This window comes from Symphalangus syndactylus, chromosome 7 (assembly GCF_028878055.3).
Source record: "Symphalangus syndactylus isolate Jambi chromosome 7, NHGRI_mSymSyn1-v2.1_pri, whole genome shotgun sequence".
In the NCBI taxonomy this organism is placed as follows: Eukaryota; Metazoa; Chordata; class Mammalia; order Primates; family Hylobatidae; genus Symphalangus; species Symphalangus syndactylus.
In genome coordinates, this window is record NC_072429.2 from 42397609 (window position 1) to 42410524 (window position 12916).

A 12916-nucleotide genomic window follows, 5' to 3' on the forward strand; every position below is an offset into this window, starting at 1 on the left:
TTTCTTTTGCTGTGCTTTGATCCCATTTGTCAATTTTGCTTTTGTTGCCATTGCTTTTGGTGTTTTAGACACGAAGTCCTTGCCTATGCCTATGCCTATGTCCTGAATGGTATTGCCTAGGTTTTCTTCTAGGGATTTTATGGTTTTAGGTCTAACACTTAAGTCTTTAATCCATCTTGAATGAATTTTTGTATAAGGTGTAAGGAAGAGATCCAGTTTCAACTTTCTACATATGGCTAGCCAGTTTTCCCAGCACCATTTATTAAGTAGGGAATCCTTTCCCCATTTCTTGTTTTTGTCAGCTTTGTCAAAGATCAGATAGTTGTAGATGTGTGGCATTATTTCTGAGGACTCTGTTCTGTTTCATTGGTCTCTATCTCTGTTTAGGTACAAGTACTATGCTGTTTTGGTTACTGTAGCCTTGTAGTATAGTTTGAAGTCAGGTAGTGTGATGCCTCCAGCTTTGTTCTTTTGGCTTAGGATTGTCTTGGCAATGCAGGCCCTTTTTTGGTTCCATATGAACTTTAGTTTTTCCCAACTCTGTGAAGAAAGTCATTGGTAGCTTGATGGGGATGGCATTGAATCTACAAATTACCTTGGGCAGTACGGCCATTTTCACAATATTGATTCTTCCTATCCATGAGCATGGAATGTTCTTCCATTTGTTTGTGTCCTCTTTTATTTTGTTGAGTAGTGCTTTGTAGTTCTCCTTGAAGAGATCCTTCACATCTCTTGTAAGTTGGATTCCTGGGTATTTTATTCTCTTGGAAGCAATTGTGAATGGGAGTGAAATCATGATTTGGCTCTCTGTTGGTCTGTTATTGGTGTATAAGAACACTTGTGATTTTTGCACATTGATTTTGTATCCTGAGACTTTGCTGAAGTTGCTTATCAGCTTAAAGAGATTATGAGTTGCAATCCTTGTCTCTGATAAAACAGACTTTAAACCAACAAAGATCAAAAGAGACAAAGAAGGCTATTACATAATGGTAAAAGGGTCAATTCAAGAAGAAGAGCTAACTATCCAAAATGTATATGAACCCAATACAAGGGCACCCAGATTCACAAAGCAAGTCCTTAGAGATCTACAAAAAAACTTAAACTCCCACACAATAATAATGGGACACTTCAACACTCCACTGTCAACATTAGACAGATCAACGAGACAGAAAGGTAAAAAGGCTATACAGGAACTCAGCTCTGCACCAAGTGGTGCTAATAGACGTCTACAGAACTCTCCACCCCAAATCAACACAATATACATTCTTCTCAGCACCACATCACACTTATTCCAAAATTGACCACATAGTTGGAAGTAAAACGTTCCTCAGCAAATATAAAAGAACAGAAATTATAACAAACTGTCTCTCAGACCACAGTGCAATCAAACTAGAACTCAGGATTAAGAAACTCACTCAAAATCGCTCGACTACATGGAAACTGAACAATCTGCTTCTGAATGACTCCTGGGTACATAACGAAATGAACACAGAAATAAAGATGTTCTTTGAAACCAATGAGAAAAAAGACACAACATACCAGAATCTCTGGGACACATTTAAAGCAGTGTGTAGAGGGAAATTTATAGCACTGAATGCCCACAAGAGAAAGAAGGAAAGATCTAAAATTGACACCCTAACATCACAATTAAAAGAACTAGAGAAGCAAGAGCAAACACATTCAAAGGCTAACAGAAGGCAAGAAATAACTAAGAGCAGAGCAGAACTGAAGGAGATAGGGACACAAAAAACCCTTCAAAAAATCAGTGAATCCAGGAGCTGGTTTTTTTAAAAGATCAACAAAAGTGATAGACAAATAGCAAGACTAATAAAGAAGAAAAGAGAAGAATCAAATAGATGCAATAAAAAATGATAAAGGGGATATCACCACTGATCCCACAGAAATACAAGCTATCATCGGAGAACACTATAAACACCTCTACACAAATAAACTAGAAAATCTAGAAGAAATGGATAAAATCCTGGACACATACACCCTCCCAAGACTAAACCAGGAAGAACTTGAATCCCTGAATAGACCAATAACAGGCTCTGAAATTGAGGCAATAATTAACAGCTTACCAACCAAAGAAACTCCAGGACCAGACGGATTCACAGCTGAGTTCTACCAGAGGTACAAAGACGAGCTGGTACCATTCCTTCTGAAACTATTCCAATCAATAGAAAAAGAGGGAATCCTCCCTAACTCATTTTATGAGGCCAGCATCATCCTGATACCAAAGCCTGGCAGAGACACAACAAAAAAAGGGAATTTTAGACCAATATCCCTGATGAACATCGATGCAAAAATACTCAGTAAAATACTGGCAAACGGAATCCAGCAGCACATCAAAAAGCTTATCCACCATGATCAAGTGTGCTTCATCCCTGGGATGCAAGGCTGGTTCAACATACGTGAATCAATAAACATAATCCAGCATATAAACAGAACCAAAGACAAAAACCAGATGATTATCTCAATAGATGCAGAAAAGGCCTTTGAGAAAACTCAACAGCCCTTCATGCTAAAAACTCTCAATACATTAGGTATTGATGGGATGTATCTCAAAATAATAAGAGCTATTTATGACAAGCCCATGAATGGGCAAAAACTGGAAACATTCCCTTTGAAAACTGGCACAAGACAGGGATGCCCTCTCTTACCACTCGTATTCAACATAGTGTTGGAAGTTCTGGCCAGGGCAATCAGGCAGGAGAAAGAAATAAAGTGTACTCAATTCAGAAAAGAGGAAGTCAAATTGTCCCTGTTTGCAGATGACATGATTGTTTATCTAGAAAACCCCATCATCTCATCCCAGAATCTCCTTAAGCTGATAAGCAACTTCAGCAAAGTCTCAGGATACAAAATCAATGTGCAAAAATCACAAGCATTGTTATACACCAATAACAGACAAACAGAGAGCCAAATCGTGAGTGAACTCCCATTCACAATTGCTTCAAAGAGAATAAAATACATAGGAATCCAACTTACAAGGGATGTGAAGGACCTCTTCAAGGAGAACTACAAGCCACTGCTCAATGAAATAAAAGAGGACACAAACAAATGGAAGAACATTCCATGCTCATGGATAGGAAGAATCAATATTGTGAAAATGGCCGTACTGCCCAAGGTAATTTATAGATTCAATGACATCCCCATCAAGCTACCAATGACTTTCTTCACAGAATTGGAAAAAAACTACTTTAAAGTTCATATGGAACCAAAAAAGAGCCTGCATTGCCAAGACAATCCTAAGCCAAAAGAACAAAGCTGGAGGCATCACGCTACCTGACTTCAAACTACACTACAAGGCTACAGTAACCAAAACAGCACAGTACTGGTACCTAAACAGAGGTAGAGACCAATGAGACAGAACAGAGTCCTCAGAAATAATGCCACACATCTACAACTGTCTGATCTTTGACAAATCTGACAAAAACAAGAAATGGGGAAAGGATTCCCTACTTAATAAATGGTGCTGGGAAAACTGGCTAGCCATATATAGAAAGCTGAAACTGGATCTCTTCCTTACACCTTATACAAAAATTCATTCAAGATGGATTAAAGACTTAAGTGTTAGACCTAAAACCATAAAATCCCTAGAAGAAAACCTAGGCAATACCATTCAGGACATAGGCATGGGCAAGGACTTCATGTCTAAAACACCAAAAGCAATGGCAACAAAAGCCAAAACTGACAAATGTGATCTAATTAAACTAAAGAGCTTCTGTACAGCAAAAGAAACTACCATCAGAGTGAACAGGCAACCTACAGAATGGGAGAAAATGTTTGCAATCTTCTCATCTGACAAAGGGCTAATATCCAGAATCTACAAAGAACTCAAACAAACTTACAAGAAAAAAAACAAACAACCCCATCAAAAAGTGGGCAAAGGACATGAACAGACACTTATCAAAAGAAGACATTTATGCAGCCAAAAGACACATGAAAAAATGCTGATCATCACTGGCCATCAGAGAAATGCAAATCAAAACCACAATGAGATACCCACTCACACCAGTTAGAATGGTGATCATTAAAAAGTCAGGAAACAACAGGTGCTGGAGAGGATGTGGAGAAATAGGAACACTTTTACACTGTTGTTGGGACTGTAAACTAGTTCAACCATTGTGGAAGACAGGGTGGTGATTCCTCAAGGATCTAGAACTAGAAATACCATTTGACCCAGCCATCCCATTACTGGGTATATACCCAAAGGATTATAAATCATGTTGCTATAATGACACACGCACATGTATGTTTATTGTGGCACTATTCACAATAGCTAAGACTTGGAACCAACCCAAATGTCCATCAGTGATAGACTGGATTAAGAAAATGTGGCACATATACACCATAGAATACTATGCAGCCATAAAAAATGATGAGTTCATGTCCTTTGTAGGGACATGGATGAAGCTGGAAACCATCATTCTCTGCAAACTATTGCAAGGACAAAAAAAAACAAACACTGCATGTTCTCACTCATAGGTGGGAATTGAATAATGAGAACACTTGGACACAGGATGGGGAACATCACACACACACTGTCATGGGGTGGGGGGAGGGGGGAGGGATATCGTTGGGAGATATACCTAATGTAAATGACGAGTTAATGGGTGCAGCCCAGAAACATGATGCATGTATACCTATGTAACAAACCTGTACTTTGCGCACATGTACCCTAGAACTTAAAGTATAATAATAAAAAAAAATTTTTAAAAAGGAGAAGAGGAAGTCAAATTGTCCCTGTTTGCAGATGAGATGATTGTAGATTTACTTTTGCATTCTTTCTATTGTCATTTAAATTTTTCATTTCAATAACTTTTAGGGTACAAGTGGGTTTTGCTTACTTGGATGAACTGTATAGTGGTGAAGTCTGACATTTTAGTGCACCTGTCACTAAAGTAGTGTACATTATGACCAGTATGTATCATCTCTCCCTTCTGAGTCTCTAAAGTCTATTATATCACTCTATCTGCCTTTGCATACCCATAGCTTAGCTCCCACTTACTAGTGAGAACATATGGTATTTGATTTTCTTCACTTGGAATAATGACTTTGAATTCCATCCAAGTTGTTGCAAAAGACATTATTTCATTCATTTTATGGCTGAGTAGTATCTCATGGTGGATATATACCACATTTCCTTTATTCACTCATTGGTCAATGGGCACTTATTTTGGTTCCATATTTTGCAATTGTGAATTGTGCTGTAATAAATATACACATGAGGGCATTTCTTTTCCTTTGATAGATATCCAGTAGTGGGATTGCTGGATTGAATGGTAGATCTACTTTTAGTTTCTTGAGAAATATCCATACTGTTTTCCATAGAGGTTGCACTAATTAAGACTCCCACCAGCAGTGCATAAGCATTCCCTTTCACCACATCCATGCCAACACCTATTGTTTTTTGACTTTTTAATAATAGACATCTGGCTGGAGTAAGGTCATATCCTGTGGTTTTGATTAGTGATGTTTAGTGATGTTGAGCATTTTTATATGTTTGTTCATCATTTGTATATCTTCTTTTGAGAAATGTCTATTTCTGTTATTCGCCCACTTTTTGATGGGATATTTTTTCTTGTGTTGATTTGTTTGAGTTGTTTGTAGATTCCCTTGGAGATTCTAGATACTATTTATTTGTCAGATGCATGGTTTGCAAACATTTTCTCCCATTCTGTGTGTTGTCTGTTTATTCTGATGATTATTTCTTTTGCTGCATGGAAGCTTTTTCGTTTAATTAGGTCCCATTTGTGTATTTTTGGTTTTGTTGCATTTGCTTTTGGTGTCTTAGTTATAAATTATTTGCCTAGGCCAATGAGCAGAAGAGGTTTTCCTAGGTTATCTTCTAGAATTTTTATGGCTTCAAATATTAGATTTAAGCCTTTGATCTATTTCGAGTTAATTTTTTTATAAGGTGAGTTATAGTAATCCGTTTTCATTCTTCTACAAGTGGCTATCTAGTTTTCCCAGCATCATTTATTAAACAGGGTGTCTTTTCACTTATTTGTGTTTTTTTAATGCTTTGTCAAAGGCCAGTTCATTTTAATTATTTAGCTTTATTTCTGGGCTCTCCATTCTATTCAACCCGTCTATGTTTCTACTTTTATACCAAGACCATGCTGTTTTACTAACTGTAGCTTTGTAGTATAACTTAAAGTCAGGTGGTGTGATGCCTCCAGATTTCTTCTTTTTGCTTAGAATTGCTTTAGCTATTCAGTCTCCTTTTTGGTTCCATATGAATTTTAGGATTTTTTTTCTAATTCTATGAAAAAATGTAATTGCATTTTGATAGGAATTGCCTTGAATCTGTAGATTTCTTTGGGCAGTATGGTCATTTTCCTGATATTGATTCTTCCTACCTGTGAGTATAAGATTTCTTTTCATTTGTTTGTGTCATCTGGCTTCTTTTAGCAGTGTTTCTTATTTCTCCTTGTAGAGATCTTTCACCTCCTTGGTTAGGAATATTCCTGGGTATTTTTTTTTTTTGTAGCTATTGTAAAGAGGATTGAGTTCTTGATTTGAGTCTCAGGTTGGATGTTGTTGGTGTATAGCAATGTTACTGATTTGTGTACATTGATTTTGTAACTTGAGCCTTTATTGAATTCATTTATCAAATCCAGGAGTCTTTTGGAGGAGGCATGAGAGTTTTTTAGGTATACAATCATATCATTGATAAACAGAGATAGTTTGACTTCCTCTTTTCCAATTTGGATGACCTTTATTTCTTTCTCTTGCATTTCCAGTACCATGTTGAATAGAACTTGTGAAAGTGTGCATGTTTGTCTTGTTCCAGTTCTCAGGGGGAATACTTTAAACTTTTCCCCATTCATTATGAAGCTGTGGGTTTGTCACATATGGTTTTTACTATTTTTAGTTATGTTTCTTCTATTCCCAGTTTCTTGAGCTGTTTTATCATAAAGAGATATTAGATTTTATCAAATGCTTTTTCTGCATCTATTGGGATGATTGTGTGTGTGTGAGTGTGTGTGTTGTGTTTGAGACAGGATCTCACTCTGAAGTGGAGTGGCAAAATCATGGCTCACTGCAGCTTTGGCTTCCGAGCCTCCATTGATCCTCCCACCTCAGCCTCATGTGTAGCTGGGACCACAGTTGTGAACCACCATGCCCGGCTAATTTTGCTTTTTAGTTTTTGTTTTTGTTTTGTCGAGATGAGGTCTCACCATGTTGCCCAGGCTAGTCTCAAAAACCTGGCTTCAAACAATCCTCCTACTTCAGCCTCCCAAAATGCTGGGATTATCTGTGTGAGCCAACACACTTGGCCTTAGTTTTTGTTTTTAATTCTGTTTATGTGAAGTATCACATTTATTGACTTGTGTAAGTTAAATTATCCCTGCATCCCTAAGATAAAACTCACTTGATCATCATGTATTATCTTTTTGATATGTTGTTGGATTTGGCTAGCTAGTATATATATATATAGAGAGAGAGGATTTTCGTATCTATGTGCATCAGGGATATTGGTTCACGGCTTTATCTTTTTTTAATGTCTGCTCCTGATTTTGATATGAGGGTGATACTGGCCTCATAAAATGAGTTAGGAAGGATTCTGTCTTTCTCAATCTTTTGGAATAATTTCAATAGAATTGGTACCAATTCTGCTTTAAACATCTGGTAGAATTCAGCTGTCAATCCATCTGGCCCTAGGCTTTTTTGTTGTTGTCGGCAATTTTTTATTACTGATTCAACATCACTGCTTATTATTGGTCTGTTCAGCGTGCCTGTTTCTTCCTGATTTAACCTCGGAGGGTTGTATGTTTCCAGGAATTTATTCATTCCCTCTAGATTTTCTCGTTTGTTTGCATAGAGGTGTTCATAGTAGTCTCAAATGATCTTTTGCATTTTTGTGGTGTCAGTTGTAATGTCTCCATTTTTATCTCTAATTGAGCATATTTGAATCTTTTCTCACCTTTGTTAATCTTGCTAATGGTCTATCAATTTTGTTTATATTTTCAAAAAATCAACCTTTTGTTTTATTGATCTTTTATAATGGTTTTTCTTTCAAATTCATTTAGTTCTGCCTTGATCTTTGTTATTTCTTTTCTTCGGCTAGCTTTGGATTTGGTTTCTGTTTCTCTAGTTCCTTGAAGTGTAAAATTAGTTTGTCAATCTGTGATCGTTCAGACTTTTTGATGTAGGCATTTGCTATAAACTCTCCACTTGGCACTGTTTTTGCTGTATCCCAGAGATTTTGATAACTTGTGTCACTATTACAGTTTATTTCAAAGCATTTTAAAATTTCTATCTTGATCTCATCGTTAACTCCCCAAATCAGTCAGAATCAGATTGTTTAGTTTCCTTTTGTTTGTATAATTTTGAGCATTCCTTTTGGAGTTGATTTCTAATTTTATGCTACTGTGGTCTGAGAAGAACCTTGATATGATTTTGATTTTTTTTAATTTATTGAATCTTGTTTTGTTGCCTATAGCCTATCTTAGAGAAGGTTCCGTGTGCTGATGAGATGTATATTCTGCAGTTCTTGGGTAGAATGTTCTGTAAATATCTGTTAGGTCCATTTGTTCTAAAGTGTAGTTTAAGTCCATTGTTTTTTTGTCGACTTTCTACCATGATGATATTTCTAGTGCTCTCAGTGGAGTGTTGAAGTCCCCCACACCCCATTATTGTGTTGCTGTCTATTTCATTTCTTAGGTCTAGTAGTAATTATTTTATAAATCCGGAAACTCCAGAGTTAGGTCCATATATATTTAGGATTTTAGTATCTTTTTGTTGGAGTGATCCGTTTATCATTATATAAAGACCTTCTTGTTGGTTTGTTTATTTTACTTTTGTTGCTTTAAAGTCCGTTTTATCTAATATAAGAATATCTACTATTGCTTGATTTTGGCTTCCATTTGTGTGCAATATCTTTTTCCACCTCTTTACCTTGAGTTTGAGTTTATATGAATTTTTACATATTATGTAAGTTGCCTGAAGATAGCAGATATTTGACTTGTGATTTTTAAATCTATGCCGTCAACCTGTATCTTTAAAGTGGATCAACAGACTATTTATGTTCTATGTTAATATTGAGATACGAGGTGCTGTTCCAGTCATCATGTTTGTTAGATTGTTACCTAGATACTTTGTTTTCTTCATTGTGTTATTATTTTATAAGCCCTTTGTTGTTTTAGAGTTTTATGCTTTGAAGAGGCTTTATTCTGGTGCATCTTTTGTTTCAAGATTTAGAACTTCTTTTAGCATTTTTAGTAGGGCTAGACTGGTGGTGACAAATTTCCTCAGCATTTGTTTGTCTGAAAATGACTTTATTTCTCTTTAATTTATGAAACTTAGTTTTGCTGGATACAAAATTCTTGGCTGACAATTATTCTCTTTAAGGAAGCTAAAGTAGGACCCCAATCTCTACTACAGTGTTAGGTTTTTGCTGAGGCCAGTGGTGTTTTCATTGTTCACATGACAACCTCCACATTACCTAATGCCATGGCCCCACTTGGAAGAATCTACCTTCCATATACCCCTTGTCTCAATCTCTCCTTTTTGACTCTGAGGATAGCCCTGTTAATTCTGCCTTATCTTATAGGCCAATATTTCTCAAACTTTAATGTGTATGTGACATGTGTCCCTGGGTTTTGTTAAAATCCAGATTCTGATCCAGTAGGACTGGAAGTGGGAGTAGTTCTGAGACTCTGTAGTTCTATGCTGCCTGTTTATAGAAGGGACTTTGAGAAACAAGGCTCAAGACCATTTTTCTTCCCACTCCCAGACCTATTTCACTTCAACTCCTTGCCACCTACTTTATGCCTCTTTTATAGGTACTCTGAGAAATTCCAATAAGATAATCAGAGCAGAAACAGAAGTAGTGTCAGAGGGAGGGAAATGTCTGGAAGAAAGATAAAATCAAGAGATTGTATCAATGAAGTTGGATCTGTAAAAAACGTACTAAAATTTTGTACCTGTAGGATATATAATTATTTTACCTCTTGTCATTTTACTCTGTTTCCCAGGCTTTAAAAACATATATCATCAGAGCTCTGTATTTATGTTGAGACTTTCTCCAGCTCTTCCCTTAAGGTTGTTGGCATACATATAGGTATGCTTGAATCTGGGTCTTGTGTACTTTGGAGACCTTTTTCTGTTTTATTGTTTTCACTATCTTGAGACTAAAAGGATGGGATTTATATAGCCTGTGTGTCATAAAACAGTAAATAATCAATTTTTCCTATTCAAACAAGGAGACACCCTTTCTCCTTGTATGTTTTTGTCTTTGGTTGATATTTACTTATTAAAAAAAGAGTACCACAAAATATGGGAATCAGCTGGTATTGACATGTTTGTATATTATTTTGGCTGATTTTTAATCTTCTACATTTCCAGCACTTCCTCAAACATCATAAATAGCAATGTAAGATACTCTATAGTTGTACAGACCCACAAGAAGTTATATTATAGAAAATAACTAAGAGGAAAATGATGCAGTCCTTTCTAAGTCCCCACCTGTTGCTTCAGCTGTCAGAAACTATAGATGAATGAGAATACACATTGCAAACCTCAAGGTGCCAGAGGACATTGTGAACATCATTGCACTATGAGCATAAAGCCTGGGCTTTGTGAAGAGACCTGCAGGTCGCAGCTCCCTAAAGAGTAGATCAAGTTAATTACCATGTTATTCATTTACTCTAGCAGGAAAAAACTCTCTTATGCCTCAGGTACACAAACCTGATTGTTATTAACATCTTTTTCCCTCCTCATACTCTCTCACATTTGTTAATGTCAGGTGACAGAGATAACAGGACATCCATCTCCTTATTGAAAAAAAAAAACTGACAGTCTATTATTTCTAGGTACTATGGCCCACTCTTTCCCAGGGGCAAAGGGAGAAAGAATGATTTGCTGCTAACTGTGTGGCTTCTCTGTCTAACTCCAATAAGTTTACTACTTTCTCACCATTTCCAATCCCTTCCCGTCTATCCACGTTAAAGACAAAACAGAAATTCATGCTGGACTTTCTGGAGCAAAGGGTGCAAGCTCTGGTTAATGCAGAAAATGAGTCATTAAACTGGGGCATGTGTGGAAATTAGCAGGGAAAGGTCTTGGGTGTCCACTTCATCCCCATGGAAGAAACAGTAAAGGTAGCTCACCAATTTGCAATAGCTTTAGGACCACAGATCACAGTCCACCAGCATTCAACTCACCTTCTCCTTGTCTTTCATTTCCTCCTAGATAGACTTGCTGTTTTTTCTCAAAGACAATCTAAAATGGTCAACATTTGGGACCCACCAAATCCTCCCCACCTCCACCTCTTCCTTCAAATAGGAGATCAGCCAGAGCTGAGGTAAAAATCAGTTGAGAAAGGGATGGCAAAATGGTGCAAAAAATATATCTCCTTCAAGGTCCTCAATCGCAGACTAGATGAAGAAATTGAGGCTTCAAGAAAAGTGTATGGTGGGGGAAAGGAGCACTGTTAGATAAAGGATGCTGTGATTTACTAAACATGTTTACCCTATACTCCAGACGCATGAAGAACAAACAGAATAAAAAGAGAGGAAAAGAAATGTATAGAAAAACAGTAGAACATCCAGGGAGGATGGAGAGGAGAAAAGCTGTATTTGTGTCAAAGGTACCTATGTGTCTGTAATTTTGTCTCTTGGAGACATTCTATTTAATCGCTGCATATCCATCAGGAAGCAGACAGGCTTGAAGAGCATGTTTGAACTCAGACCTATCCACAGAGGAAGAGCAATACCATTTCAATATACTAGCTATCTTCCAGTTACCCAGGGTGTTTTTGTTTCTTGCCACCCTAAAGATAGGACACGTGGTGAGTCAGAAGAAAGAGAAAAACAAGTCAAAGACTGAGTTTAGTCCTCAGAATTTCTTTTTGGTGCTTTCATAACATGTTAATAAGAATAAGCAAGGGGTTTATGGGGTGTACCTGGAGCTCTCTGGCAATCTTAGCATTTGAAAACCCTGCCCTCCTCCGGGGCCTTTGTTGCTGACCTATTGATTTTTTTAAGCTCTGCAACATGAGGCTGGCTTATTGAAGGCTGAAGCTGCTCTGCCTGGCTAAGGGTTTTTATTATCCCCTTATTGAAATGAAGACCTATCATGACCTGTTTCAGTGGCAGCTGCCATTTGGGACAAGATTAATGTGGGCTCTGACTATTTTTTAGTAATGGGAAGGAATGCTGCCTTTGGGTTGAATTTGGAGGGAAGAAGTATTGTCTAAGCAGTTGGTATTTTTTCTATTTCACTGTCCTCATTGCAAAAATTATGATCCTTCTGATCAAGTCCTGTTCAATTCAATTTGTCAGAAGGATGAGTTTTTGATCGGTGGCTGTGTACAAATCTCCCCGAATCTCTCCACAGATCTCAAGAGGAGTCTTTCTCCTGATCCACTACCAGTGTATTCCTGGGCTCCCCATATACCCTTTTTTCCACCCATGCTCCCCAGCAAGTAGAGAGAGCCCCCTTGTGTCCTCACCATCCACATCGCAGAAGCTTTAGGGATGTTCTCAGGACCTTGATTTTTGGGGGAAACTACCTGCTGTTCTGGGCAGAACAATGGTGACAAATAAATTCCTTCCTGCTGTTCATCCTGTAAATCTGCAGCCAACTTTTTCTCTTAATGTTGGTTCTTTACTTGTCTATATCATTCCGGAACAGTGGAGGCACAGCCTTTCCCTGTGCCTAAATTTAATGAAGTTTTGGCTCTATTTAGGCAATTTCTAAGGCTTTGGATGTCATTAACTTCACGATTCTCCATCACAGTTGCTTTCTCTCTCTCAAGTTTTCAGAGGAAAGCCCATAGCTTTCCACAAAAGAATTCATGGGAAAAATTTTCTCCAAACCCCTCCATCACTTTGGTCTATCTAAGCTTTCATCCCTCTTGTGGATTGAAATTCAGCATGGTACATCATCCTTGTAGCCACTA